This window comes from Haemorhous mexicanus, chromosome 3 (assembly GCF_027477595.1).
Source record: "Haemorhous mexicanus isolate bHaeMex1 chromosome 3, bHaeMex1.pri, whole genome shotgun sequence".
Classification (NCBI taxonomy): Eukaryota; Metazoa; Chordata; class Aves; order Passeriformes; family Fringillidae; genus Haemorhous; species Haemorhous mexicanus.
Genome location: NC_082343.1, coordinates 26347745 through 26362463, shown reverse-complemented (window position 1 = coordinate 26362463; position 14719 = coordinate 26347745). Strand labels below are relative to the sequence as shown.

General features: G+C 42.1%; 1 long non-coding RNA gene across 2 annotated transcripts in view; it reads left to right on the top strand.

Annotated features, from left to right (window-relative positions):
• Positions 1-14719, top strand: part of LOC132324723 (uncharacterized) — a 168562-nt gene that overhangs the window by 149545 nt on the left and 4298 nt on the right. For both annotated transcript variants that reach the window (XR_009485713.1, XR_009485714.1), the window contains 2 exons: positions 6560-6652; positions 7424-7521. This is a non-coding gene — a long non-coding RNA (uncharacterized LOC132324723). The remainder of the gene's footprint in view (positions 1-6559; positions 6653-7423; positions 7522-14719) is intronic.

The window sequence follows — 14719 nt, the reverse complement described above, 5'->3', positions numbered from 1 at the left end:
CCAGTGTGAGTAAAGGGTCCCAGTTTGAGAGATCCTGTTGAATGTGAAAGTGCTGACTTTCACACACCCCTTAATTGAGTGTTGTCTGCAACAATGTGCTTTGGTGCTGATCATGTAAATTTGGGTATTTTCGAGAACCTTGATTCAAATCCAAGCAGTAATCTTCCATGCGCCCAACCCAAAATTTAACCTCAGTCTATTAAATGTTTGATTTTGAATCTAAATGATAAAACAATCTGTCTTGCTTGCCTTGAGCAACACAGTCTAGGATCAAGACCAGTGGAATTTTATGTTTTGATTCATGTAGCTGGGTCCATGAAGTACTTTCCTAATAACTTTGTGTTTCTCCCCTCTCACAACATCAGTGTGGCAGCCTGGTCTGTGAGTTACCAATGCAGGCATGACATACAGCATGTGGGGTCAGAAAGCAGTAGGGAGGCAGTGCCATTGGGGATGGAGCTGCAGACCTACTGCTGGCTGTCACCCATATGTGCTGGAAAAAGAGGAAAGCACGTTTGGACAGCACGTTTCCTGGCAGGAGCTGAGCATCACTGCTCCCCTCCCCAGCCCTGCCACCTACCCAGTCACTTTTGTCACCTCAAGTGGTCTGGCTCATGTGCAGAGTAAAAAACTTAACATGGCACACAGCTTTGAGCCTTCAGTTCCTTGACACAGCTCTTAAAAGAAACTTCTTGGCTTTGGTCATTTATGACATAGTCAAAAGAAGCACACAATTTTATTTGAACTATCCGTGAACTTTCAAAAACTAAGGTCTATCAAAATAGCAACAGCACGTTATTGAATTTTATGAGTAGCCTTTATTTGTTTCAACAAGCATCTCCTTATTTTAGCAGACTGGATTAAACTCAGGCTTCATCAGACATGAATAGTAAATCAATTATTTTAAAGACAGGAGAGCTGCTTGGCTTACAAGTGTTTCCCATGCTGATGAACTCCTGCGAGCTGCATGGCTGCTGACCTGGTCTGGGAGCCTTGTTCCAATTGAGAATGTTGCTCATTGTGAGAACAAACTAGGCAAATCCCGGTGCTTGGTGTGCGGATTTGCATTCCAATACTCTCTGCGCTCTGTAAGGGTGTGCGGGGCTGGTGTGCTGGCTCTCCAAGCACAATGGCAATTATGGATATGTGTCTCTGGGCCAACAATTATTTCCATGTGCTTGCTAAATGAGTGCAGGGAGAGAAGACTTTCCTCTTGTTTAGTCTCTATCACTGTCTTTGGTGCTGTATTGCATTTTAATATAAACCTCCCCTCACAACTGCCTCACCCCAGCCCTGTTAGATGTTTGGCCTGGCTTTCATTAAAGCACTGGTGCATGAATAGCTGTAAGTTCAGGGCTGGAGGGCATCTTTGCTAAAGCTTGAATTTTGGTAAATAACTTTCTGCACTTTTGGAAGTGTTAAAAGTAACTAAGCATCTAATGAAAGAGTAGCTGAATAACAGAGTTAGTCAAACTACTCCCACTAGCCTTTTTTTGCTAGTAGGGGTAAATTAATAAATGTTTTTTCAGCCATTATATGTTTTTGGCAGCTCAGACTTCCTATCATGTGTGTGTAGAGAATATCATGCTGGTGTATATTGCTCTGTCTAGCTATCAAAAGAAACAGGTTTGGTAGGACAAATTAGGCTTTGCCTTCAGTCCAAACAGGCTGGGCTACAAAAATGACAGTATCAGAGCAACAGCTGGCTTAGTCACACAATGCACTACTATATAGTCAGCATTTCTTGTTTTCATTTCACTTTCCTTTGTTTTAGAGACAAAAAGGAAGCTCCTGGGGGAAAAGACTTCCAAGTTTAGTGCTTGACCAAAGCTGCCTGACTCTGGTCTCAGCAGCCTTTATTGACTGAACTTTTAAATTTCTTTTTCTCTCTTGTAACATTGACACTGGCACCTCTGTCCTGCCACAGAACCAGTACCAAAGAGGCCCTACTGCAGGGCATGAAGCTTTCTCACGCTGCCCTTCCAGCTGTTAAAGAGTCATCTGCCAGGGACTATCCCTAGGGTTAATAGATAAATCTCTCTGTACAGTGATAAACATACAGCGTCTGTCCTTTGACTGCCCAATTATGTGTTGCTCTGTGCTGTGTGGATTCTATTTTAGGAAAGGGTTTGAGGTCACCAAACTGTTCTTCAATGGAAGCATTTGCCAGTGCCAGCTCTACTGTAATTGAAAATCTGTGGCCTGTACCAGGGACTGATGGAGCTATGGTGTGGATGGCAGTGGGGACGGGAAGGATTCAGGCAGTGGCAGCTCCTCTGTCAGGTGCCAGGTGTTTCTGCTTCCCTCACTCCTGCTCCACTGGGCTGTGCTGGCTGAGGGCAGCCCAGCTCCTGAGCCAGCTGTACCAGACATCTCATTTCAGTGCTCTGTTCTAATGGAGCAGCAGCAGTGATATCCTCATCGGGCATAATAATATGTGAAGCACGAAGAAGCTGGAGTGAATAAAATAGTCCCTGCATTTACAGAGCAACCTAAAAATTATTGCTGCAAGGGACACTTTTCATTTTAATATTACTGGCCCCAAATGAGATTGTATTGCTCTTGCTAAAAGGGCCATTTCTCTTTGCTTCAGTAATTTGATGAAGGATCACATAAAAAGATCAGAAAAAAAGAAGAAAGAAATGAAGAATACACTAGATATTTTATTCAAGGTGCTTTGGTACTGCATTTTGGTGATGTATTACTAAATATTTTTAATAATTCATAGCATTTTAGAGTTCTGCAGTCCTGCAGAGTATGATACACTGCCTTCTTTATTTTGCTCTATATACTGAGCTATAAGGACAGCTGTATGAGTTCCTGAAGCAGCAAGTCAAATATTTTGCCCATAAGGTCACTTTTGTTATCACATATGGTGTCGTAAGGAAGTTTCCAACTTAGTTTCAAAATAGTTTTGGCAGAACACACAATTCAAGCCAAGAAAGTCTCCTCCTCCTTTTCCCAGCTTCTGTCAACACCAAGTCAAGGGTCGGCAACCTAAATCCAGCTCATATGTGGTTGGCTAGCTCATTTTTCTATTTATCCAGGGACAAAAACAGACTTTGCCACTAAGATAAAGGCCCTCCCTTCCTGCAGTGACTGGGGTCTAGAAACCCTCTTCTCAGGTGCATTGCATAACCTTGACTTTTGCTTTCTGTGTTTGGGTCACATGTGCACTGTATATTTCAGTTAAAAAATACAATACTCCCAACATGTCTGGTTTGTTCTTTTGACACAGTTTCCTAGCAGGATTTCACTTGTCAGCTAGAAAGGTCAGATAAAAGATAAATCTTTATTGGGGTAAACTGCACTGTGTTAAATACTTACGGTGTAGCTCAACCTTTTTGTAATATCCAGTCTATGTCTTTCTCGGGCTGTATCTGATGTGGTTTGCCATAAATATGTCCTTGTAGGCTTTTTGTGTGTCTATGCCAAAAATAGAAAGAGGGATACAGATTGTGTTCTCTGTCCCATTTCCTGCCTTTGAAGGATCTCTGTGGACTGAAGGATCACTAATATTCAGGAGCAGTCGTATTCAGGACAGGTACCTGTCATTATCCCTATGGATCTGACTAACTGCAAGCATGTCTTCATGCAAGATGAGGCTCTTTTCCCCCCACTCACTGGGCAGCTGAATTTGGATTTGAGTACTGGATCCAGGAGCCTTGAAGTTTCCATGCATCTGGTCAGTCTCAAGCAGCTTCCTCTGGACTTTCAAAGACTGCTTGAAGATCTACCTTTTTTTTCCTCCCTAGAGTTCAGTCATGCTACTGTTTCAGATGTTTTTACTTGGAGGGACAAGCTGTTCATTGATAAGTAGGTTTTCTCTTTCCTTCTACCAACCAGCTGATTAATTTTACCCTGACACCTTCAATAGTGCAGCAGTTTTGTCAGATATGTAAGACTGAAACCATTCATACAGTGTCTACTTTTCATTCACAACTGCTCAGCTAGAGGGTCATAGAGACAAAGCCTCGTTCTCAGAGAAAGTGAGAATCAAAGTGAACAAGAGGTGCTCTGAATTTTTTAATTTGACAAATTACTGATAGTGCAGGACAAAGAACACCACTATGTTCTGTAAAAAAATCAACTCTATAAAAACTGAAGTGCAGCAGCCAAACACTGAAAAAAAACAGCTGAAACTGGGTGCAAAAGGAAGGTGGTTCAGGAAGAGAAAGGACAGAAGGTGTTGAGGAAGATAATAGGTAGTGGCAGAGTTAATTTGTAAAACGCCATCTTTTTAAAAGGAAAAAAGCAAAATCAGGGGAGAAAAAAAGGAAGGGGGTTGCTATAGTGAGAGTAATCTTACAACCTAATGTGTGAGTGTTCTCAAAAGACTGGATGTTCCAGTTCAGTGAAGCAAGATGGCCCCCTGCAGTATTGTTAGCCCCCTCACAAAAAAATTCCTCTTCATCTAGGAGCATCACTGTACAAAACACTAACAGAACTGCTGTGGTTTACCATTAGTTTCAGTCAAAACGAGGTAAACATTCTTTGCATTAAAAAAACAGTCAAAAATAGAAGTCCTCAGCTACCAGCTTTGCTCCCACTGCTTCTGAATGTGTCCTGTGTGGTTCTGGTGTGAGACTTAAAAAAAATTGTGTTTAGAGTATTATCTCAGAACCCCCAGGAAACAAAACTCCTTTCTCAAACTCACGTGGTAAAGATTGTGATAGAGTAATAGTAAAGACTGAAAAGAAATTCTTGCTGGAGTTGTGAAGCCGGGCGAGAAGTAAAACAATATGAATGAGAAAGTAAACTTCAGAAAAATAGCATTGGCCTCTACATGCATTTGGAGTAGGAATATTGATGTGTATTTTGTGCATGAGGACCTCTTTATTTCTCTCATCCTATTGCATTTCTCTGACAGTGAGAATGAGACAAGATGCTTTTTTGAAAATAAGTTTTTATAATGTATTGGTATATTGGCAACACTTGGGCTCTCGGGTTTTCGCATTCTTTTCACTGACACAACAAATCACCATAAATTCTGTGCTTTGTGACAACACAACAATTCCATGCTTTAGCACTTGTACATATTGTGGAGTTGGAGTAACTATTAATTGTGGCTGATAAAATACAGCAAAATGCAGAATTTAGTTTATTTAGCAGTGATACAGGAATATGCTGTTAGCTTCCCTCTGAAGTACATGAGATTTCTTGGGCTGCCATCTGCAAATTAAAGCATCATCCAGGTCACACATTGCCAAAGCTGGGAAAAGGAGAGGAGAACCAGACAAAAAGAGAATCAAATATTTTCTTAGCAGTTAAATACAGCAGTTCATAAGGTTCATGAAGTCAAGCAAATTCCTTTCCTAGTCCTGTTTTCTCTCCCCCTCCCCTGCTTTGTATACCTTCATGATTTCTGTCACTATTATTTGCAAGGCAGTAACACTCTGCCCAGTGCCTGACAGAGAATGGGCCAGAAGTAAAATTGTTAGAAGAGAAGGCTGTCCTATAATAATCCTATTTCACACTTTAGCTGGTTCCAAGCTAACTCAGAAAATCAAAAATGGACTTGGGAAGTCTGAATGATGGTAAAATTTAGTAAAAATTAATTTCTTTGCCTTCCAATGCTGAACTTAACACATCACTCACAAAAACCCACCCAAGCTCTAAGGAGTCAGTGTTGTGAGGTCTGTGTGGCCTTCTACAGACTGCTTTGGTGTGAGAGCTTGGATTGTTTTTGACCCTGTGACACTGAATGGCCAAGAGCTTCCATGCAAGGACAATGGTGCTGTTAGTGCCCATTACTAAAAGCCTTCTTGTTTCTTTCAACTGCTCTCAGGCCTCCTAAACAATGAAAGAAATCCATACATCATTAATAAGGAGATTTAATTTAAATTCTGCTCTAAGAGAATTCTCAGATATTCCCCTCAATTTTTTTAAAGTGAAAATTGTTGGAGTCTGATGTAAGGCAGAGCCTTAATGCAGAGAAGTGCTGGGCCTCATTTAGAAATGCCTGGAAACTAGTGGGAATTAGAGCAAACTGGAAAGCAGTACTGGCACACCAGTGAGCAGCTCCCATGGAATGAAATCTTGCTGAGCACGGGGATATGTCAGCTAGTAAAAAAAAAATCTTCCAATTAAGTAATCTCTTGTGAGCCAAGGCATTTTATTACTTTTACATTTCTAATGATGGTAACTTTGTTTTTATTGTGACTGCATGTAATCAGTATTTCTAACAGCCATTTGTCACTCAAAATGGCCTAATTCTCATTAGAAAAGGGAATTGCTAAATTCTGACAGAAGTTGATGTGAAACAAAATGGAGCAGGATAGCCCATATTCACTTTTGTAGTGAAAGGTTGTTAATATACACTTCAATAATTTTTCTTTTCATCATGAACACTCAGCACGATTAAAAATCAGTCAATTTTTAATTGACTGATCAGGGCTGTTTGTCACATGAAAATAATGTGAGTTGACTTTGCCTCAGCTCGATCTCTGCTGTCAGTGGAACGTATCACATGAGGAATGAATTCAGATTAGGGATTTCAGAATGTTTTATTCTGCTGTTGATTTGGATTTGAAACCATTCTTCATTTTGGTATTTTTAGGAACGTAAATAACAACACAGGATTTCACAGAAACTTCTAAGTTGACCTGCATTGCTTGAGAAATTGGTAAATCAATCCATCTGCCAGAGCAAGGTTAGAAATTATTAATGATGCCTTCACTGTATATATATAATGTCTTTAAATGTTTAAACAGATTTTAGTGCATATGTAATCCAGAATGAGCTAGCATATTAATGATTAGGTGGAAACCAGCACTTGTATCATGCTCATTTTTTACAGGTTTCCACAATCATAGTCAGTTTTGCATTGGGTGTGTTTTGGTTACCTGTCAGATCATTTCTCTCTTTGCCTGTCCACATATGTATCTATCTATGCCCACACACAAAATATATATATAAATATATATAGAGAGAAAGAGAGAGAAAACTTGGAAGAGAAATTCTTCTGCTTATGCTATTAAATTTAATTGAATGTTTTGGAATTAGCTATTCTGTAGTTAAGCTATGCTACCTCAGAGCCGAATTTGTATTTTGGCAGATAGAAATTTTGTTATGTAAACTGGATTCCCAGTCTAGCTGCAGTCCGTGTACAGCTCATGCAATGCTCTTTTTAAGTTGGGTGAATCAAACTTACTCATTAAAAAGTTATAGATATAAATATAGATACAGTTATAAATAAATAAATTGACGAAGAAAATAAGAAAAAAATTCAAATATATTACAAATAGCTCCTCAGGTCTGCTCTCTGTGTATTATGGCTTCTAAAGAAGGTAGCTGCAAAAAAATTTCAGAGACTTCTTTAAGGTGTATTCTTTTATCCCAAGCCCCCTGATCTTTGCAAAATTGAGCAGGGTATTATCAAAGATGTTATATTCACTTTAAAGATTCTTACATTCTTTTGCAGGTGCTCCTAACATGACACAACCTCAGGCATTGGTGGAAACTTCTCTTTTGAGGGGATTCTGGCAGTCATCTCTATGTCGAGTTTTCAAACCATACCCAGTAAGTACATGATTGCTTTACAGAGCAGTGAAACGTGATTTCTTTCCCATAAATATTTAGGCAGCCATACTGAACATCATTTTAAAACAGGAAGTTAAAGATTGTTTTTTGGGAGTTTAATTTGTTTTGAAAATTTAGGATAGGGAAAAGTATATATGCTTCTGAGGATGAAATAATTCCTTGGAATTTGGGTACGTTGACATTAGCATTTCTGTGTGGGTCAGTACTGTGCTTTTAAGGACTCCCTTGCTTGTTGCCAGCTACCATGTGCTGGTTCACATCAGAGGCACCACAAACTGGATTCTTTTAGGATGTCATTAAGCCAGGAGATGCAAATATAATACACTCCAAGCCACCAACTGGCAAATCAGTTCACACTCGAATATTCCTTTGAATGCGTAAATAAGTTCATGTTGAGCATGTACAAGTCCTTTCTATGTTTGTTTTTACAAATATTTGAACAACTGTGCCTCATTAGCTAGAACAGTACCAGAGCCTCCATCACAAACTCACTTGAATGAATATGCATGAAATCACCATTAGTTTTGCATTTAGAGTAATCATTCTGCACACATATTTAACCAGAAAACGGACAGCAAAGAAATCACTCATCTCATTTCCTTGAGCTCAAGTGAGAAAGGTATTTCAGACCTGATTTTCTGCTGCTTTGCATCTTCTATGTTTCTGCAAAATGAGTGTGAAACATTATCCATTCTGTTTTGAAAACATTTCACAACAATGAACAGTGCTGTTTCAGTAAGTAGTTATGGTATTCATCTGTCTGTATCTAATTCTTGCTTATGCTTAGAATGTAAACTTTTGAGAACAGGGACATACCATACTGGTACCATGCCGTGCAGAGTGGGATCTTGTTCAATGTCTGGAACTCCTGTGCACTCTTGCAATATTACAGGGTAGTTTTGCAATGCTCAAGATGTGAAAGATTCAGTTATCTCACATTTCGAATGTTGTACATTATAGAGGATATTTGTAATCAAACTGTGTGTTCATGTAAGGGTCAAAAGAATTCTGTCAGTTGAGCAAAGGTCAATCAGAGATCTTAATTCCATGAGCAGAAAGAAAGGCAAAATATACTGAGTAAGACAGGAGCTGGGAATTATTACCTATGCTCTTGTAAATACATATAAGGTGACATTATGATCATGTCATACCATGACCAAAAATGGAGATTTTAGTATGGGAAACATTATTTTCTGCTCAGTCCCTTCCTCCTCTCCTTCTCCAGCCCCATGGCTTTGTTCTTTGCCATTCAGTGTTTTGGTTCAAGTTAATTAAAGATTCCTGTTGCAGCCTCCTGGAGTGAAATTCTGGCAGTATGCCCAGAGCTGCCATAGTCATATGTAAGCAGCCCCTCCAGTGAGTTCCATAATGTCTCTAAGAAACTATACAAAGAGGAAGAAAGAAACTGAATCCAGATGGAATGGGAAATCAGATATTGCTTCCATTTGTGTTGAAATCTGTGAAGACTGCCCCATAGGTTGAAAGAGAAGACGATTCACATACTCTGCAGTCTCAGGGAAAAGCATGTTTTCTCCCCTCCCCTCCACCCTCCATTGAAGAGGAATCTGTGAGAAAGCTTACAGTGAGACTGCAAACTCAGTAATGCAAAACATGTTTTCCCAAATCTGCTTTACCCTGCTAGCTATAGAAAGGTGTAGGATAGACCTGTCAGGGGAACACAAAAAACAAAACAAAGGAATCAAAAGAGTGACTCAGGCAGACAAAGACTCTTCCTAATGACAGGGTTATGAGAGAATTTGATATCCAAACCAACATTTTGACACGCAATTCATAGTGAAAAGAGGACTTAAGGCATTTTAAATGCCCAACAGGAGCATAAACATGTCTAACACGCTGAGCAATAACCACGTCCTGAACTGCTTGTTGTTAAAAAACACATTAAAAAGATTACAAAAAAAGTACATAGTAATTTCTTGGATCTCACATGCATAACAAAAATAAGAAATATCCCAGGAGGAGTGCAGACATGGCACATTTTGTGTTTGTGACTCTTTGTCAAGTTCGGTGCTTGGTTCTTAAAGCATAGCACTGCACTTGGTTGGTAGTTACTGAGTTACTGGATTAACAGCAGTATCATTAGAAATCAAAAGTGTGGATATTTGCAAATATGCTTTATACATAAATTACAGTTTGCTCCATGGCAGATTTCTGTTCATCAGGGATATTCTGGAATTTGGAGGGGGAAAGGAATAAAACTTGGATCTATCTGCAGTATTGCTTGGTTTCTCTAAGCATTTTATTTTACTATCAACAATGTTAATTTGTTGCTCTCTGATGGCTTGTTTAATTTTTCAGGGTTTTTGTTGCTCACGGGTGGGAGGTACATGAAGACTAAACTTTGCCCAGGGCCACTAAGGGAAAGAAGTGTTAACAGTTGATTTCTATGTCAAAGGACTAGTTTTTAATTTTAAAATACCTGGCAGAGTGATCGCTTGGCAGAGAGAACAACCTGTTGCAACTCAGGAGATACCCATTTGAGGTGCAGGCTTTGGGCAGAGGTTATGATTCAAGGTTTTAGCAGACAGTTTAGTGCAATAATTCAGGTGAAATGAACCTGATAATTGCAGTGCAAATTTCCCCAAATAGCAGGTTGACTGAAATAGCTCTGGTACCCTGTGACTAATTGGATGTTTTTGTTTTGTTACCATTTTTTTTTTTCCTTAAGAAACAAAAATGGTCCAGAACTCTGTCCAGGTGAAAGGGGTAATAGATGTGTACTGATATGTGTGTTTCTTGCCCTTTCAAACCCTTGAAGCCAGGCTGAGGTCAGATAACTCAAGCAGAACAGCTCTGTTGACAAACATGTGGTCTTCAAACAACAATCCCAGTATGAGAGGTGCTGCTAATTTAAAATAACAGAGGGGAAGGGGAAAAAAAAAAGTAAAAAAAAAAAAAAAAAAAAAAAAAATAGAGGGAAAAGGAGCACCAGTCTACACGAAATCCAACCCAACTGCCACCTTCCCTGCTAGCCTCCCTTTGTGAGCCTGCCTTCCCCACCGCGTGAATCAGCTATGGTTGGGGTTAAATGGGTAGCTTTTGTCTCCTCACAATGGCTGAGAGTGACAGGTTGAGCTAAATGATTTACTGGTGGAGATGATTTGAAGGACAGAGCCAGGCAGCCTTGGGAACACAGGCACAAGAAAAGGACAGTAGCGAATCAGCCTCTCCTCCCCCTCCCGCTTTCATGGTTTTGACTGAAAGATCACAGAGTGAGACTCTGACAGACACAAGGACCATTGAGAAGCTATTTTTATTACTTATCTATGGCAGCCTTGCTTTGCTGAGAACAGACCTAAGGTTAATTAACCTTACTTTTTTTCTTTTTTTTCCCTCCCTCTTTTTTTTTTTTTCTTTTTTTTTTAAAGTTGTTGTTTTTTGCATTGGGTATGTGAGCCCGTAAGTTGGCAGGGTCACATGCCATGGGCAAAGGGAAAGTCTCTGTGTGAGACTTGAGCACAAGAAAGCTCAACAAACTCGTCCCTAGCCAAAACAAAGCTTTCCACAGAGCAAGGCAGTGCAGCGGGGCCGCGTCGGAGGCAGCTGCTGGGAGCGGAGCCGTCCCAGCTGTTGTCAATTGGAATGTGCTAGAAGCAGAGCTCCCCCCGCCCCGCTACGCTGCTCTGGTGACGGCGGTACCCAGGGCTAATATGGATCCCAGATTGTTTCCTGAGCACCGTTTGATCTGGCTGTGTGGGCAGGAATGAGCTCTTTTGTCGGGACGCACCGAGCGCTGAGCTTGCCCGTCCTCCCCAAGCGCAGGGGACACCACGGCGAGCTGTCCATGGGCCTCAGCTCTGCTTCAGGCAAGGCAGCACCAGGACTCTTCTCTGCCTGGGGAGTTCAAGAAACACAGCTGAGGCAGGGAAGGGGTGAAACACAGAGCAGCTGGGAAGCCCTGTTGGCCACCGTGCTCCCCGCCACTTATCCGGGGCACCGGTGGATCCTGGCGCGGCCCAGCAAGCGCGGGCACCGTCAGCGGGGAGATCACCCTGCTCCGTGCACCGTCAGCGGGGAGATCACCCTGCTCCGTGCGCCCTCAGCGGGGAGATCACCCTGCTCCGTGCGCCCTCAGCGGGGAGATCTCCCTGCTCCGTGCACCGTCAGCGGGGAGATCACCCTGCTCCGTGCACCCTCAGCGGGGAGATCACCCTGCTCCGTGCACCTGCACCGTCAGCGGGGAGATCACCCTGCTCCGTGCACCCTCAGCGGGGAGATCACCCTGCTCCGTGCACCCTCAGCGGGGAGATCACCCTGCTCCGTGCAGCCTCAGCGGGGAGATCACCCTGCTCCGTGCATCCTCGGCGGGGAGATCTCCCTGCTCCGTGCACCGTCAGCGGGGAGATCACCCTGCTCCGTGCACCCTCAGCAAGGAGATCTCCCTGCTCCGTGCACCCTCAGCAAGGAGATCTCCCTGCTCCGTGCACCCTCAGCGGGGAGATCACCCTGCTCCGTGCACCGTCAGCGGGGAGATCTCCCTGCTCCGTGCGCCCTCAGCGGGGAGATCTCCCTGCTCCGTGCGCCCTCAGCGGGGAAATCTCCCTGCTCCGTGCACCGTCAGCGGGGAGATCACCCTGCTCCGTGCGCCCTCAGCAAGGAGATCACCCTGCTCCGTGCACTCTCAGTGGGGAGATCACCCTGCTCCGTGCACCCTCAGCGGGGAGATCACCCTGCTCCGTGCGCCCTCAGCGGGGAGATCACCCTGCTCCGTGCACCGTCAGCGGGGTGATCACCCTGCTCCGTGCACCAGCACTCTGCTGGCTCACGGAACTCCAAGGCAGCAGGCAGAACAGCCTGGCCTGGAAAGGGCAGCAGAGGTGGCCGCGCTCCAGCCTCCCCGTTAGGGTGTGTGATGCTTCCTTCAGCAGTTTCGCTCTGAGAATTTGAGAGGAAAAGTGTGAACTTTTCTTAGAAAAGGAACTTTTCAGGCAGTTGCTGTGAATTAGTCTGAAAAGAGCCAGAAGGCAGTGCATAGAAGACCTGAAGGTTGGGTTTATGGATAAATCAGAACTCATAAGAGATGTATTACTCGAAAGAGGCAGCACTCTCTTTCTGTTCCATATTTCATTTGGTGTGTGATTTGTGAGCTATTCCTCAAGTGCAGTGGAATAATACATCCTGTCGCAAGTTGTAACCTGCAATTGTCATGCCAATATTCAGTTCTGAGAGGTAGCTTCAAACAGCAAAAATTCTACAAGTAATACTGAAAAAAAAAAAAGAAAAAGAAAAGTAATTTTACTAGTTCCTACCACCTAATGGAATCCCAGACCCTGTGAATCACATCTTGTGAATGTGCATCAAATATTTATTACAATATATTCAGCTATATCTCAGATATCTTAACTGGCTAAGGAAGAGGTTTGAACAGTAAGACCCACTGTGTGCAATAAGACATAATTTTATGTTGGCTAGCTTCAAATTGTATTCTCATTTTCATATTAATTTTGATGAAAACTTGTGGTTATTCAAAAGAAAAAATATGAATATGGGAGCATTATGGCAAAGCAACATTTAATATCAGAAAACTTGTAAGATATGACTTAGAAAAATGCAAGGATTTATAAAATGGGGAATTTGGAGAACAGAAGTGTTTGGTGTTAGTCTCTTGTACTGTAGAGTTGCAGGACTGTGCAGTCGCAGTGTGCTGTCACATGGTGTGTTTCTAATGGCCTCTCGAATACTCAGTTGCAAATAAACACCTCTGTTTTAAAATACAAATAGCAAAAAAACCTAAATCTAAGAATATAAGAAGGAACTATGGTATTATTTTTTATTTTGTGAAAGACAGCAGTGTTTGCTAAAGATAAAACAACTCTAAAGAAAGCTTACCCAGCAGGCTTCCAAATATGGATTTGCAACTGTAGAGATTATGGAAGGTGCAAACAGAACAAGGAACTTTCTCTTCAGTTTACTTCCAGCCATAATAGCTGTCACTGTCCCAGCATGCGTGAGGAGTATTGGGATTGCTTCCTTCCTGAAATCCCAGAAGAGAAAGTGTACTTTAGTACATGCTGAGTACTACAAGGAATAGGTGTAGTAAGTGTTATTCTTGATTGTCTCTGTACTAACAGATCTTTCCATTATAATTTGCATCTGTTTCTGTCATTGATTTTCTGATTCTTTTCCAAGCCTCTAGCTCTTTCAGTTTCTGCCTCCACACCTAAAGCCCCAGTTGTGGTGCTATAAACATCACCTTCTCCAGAGCTGTGTACACAGTACTCTTGTAGGACATACAAAGGACATACCATTCTTTGTATGTTGAGCCCTGCTTTAAAAAGTGCCTCCCATAAGTAGAGAAGTTTATAGAGTGCTTCAAAAATTAAAGGTAAAAAAATCCTCTATATTGCATAGGATGAAAGAATCAATTTGAAGCTCAAGAGTGACCCTTCTAAAACCAGGGCTGACAATGACAATAATGTTTGCTTGAAGTTAGAAGTGTCATTTACATTTGGTTCTCACCTTACTCTTTACTGTGCATGAAATTGGCATAAAACTTCTCCTTTTTAAGCCTTTGCTGGGGCTGATATATCCTGTCCCTTCTTGTTCTGTGATTTTTCTCCTTACCCTCGCTTTTGTTTCCTGCCATTCTGTCTTTCACCTGCCTTTTCTTTGACTCCTTTACATTTCCTTGTCTCATAATCCTCATGAGTCACTCCAGCTGCAATAGGGTTTAGAATTTACAGGGCTTAAGATATTTGGCTTTGAAGGTGAAGAGGAGAAAACTTTTTAAGGGTGGGAAAGGATGCAAGGGCTCCATTTGATTCCTTATTACCATGCTCTGCTGGTGGCATCACAGTTGTGCTGCCTCTCTCTTGTTTTTCTGTGTCTGAGCATTCATGCTTTGGCTAGCCTGGCCTGAGTGACTAGATATTTATATTTATCCATATTAGATACTGGCTAAGAAAAGTATGGAATAAGACAGTGTTGAGTGACCCAAAGCGGGAGCAAAATGGAGTACCCATGTTCAGGGGGCAAAGGACAGTGTGGGCTGCATGGTCTGCGTACTGCAGCTGCCACCAAACAGCTGGGCAACAGAGTCCCCTCCAGCCACTTGGCACTCTCCAGTGGCACTGGATGGCCTCTGATGCTGACATGGGACATGTGGGTTGGTCTGTTCATTCCAGCAGGGCACAACCCTGCAGCACAGCATGGAGCCAGC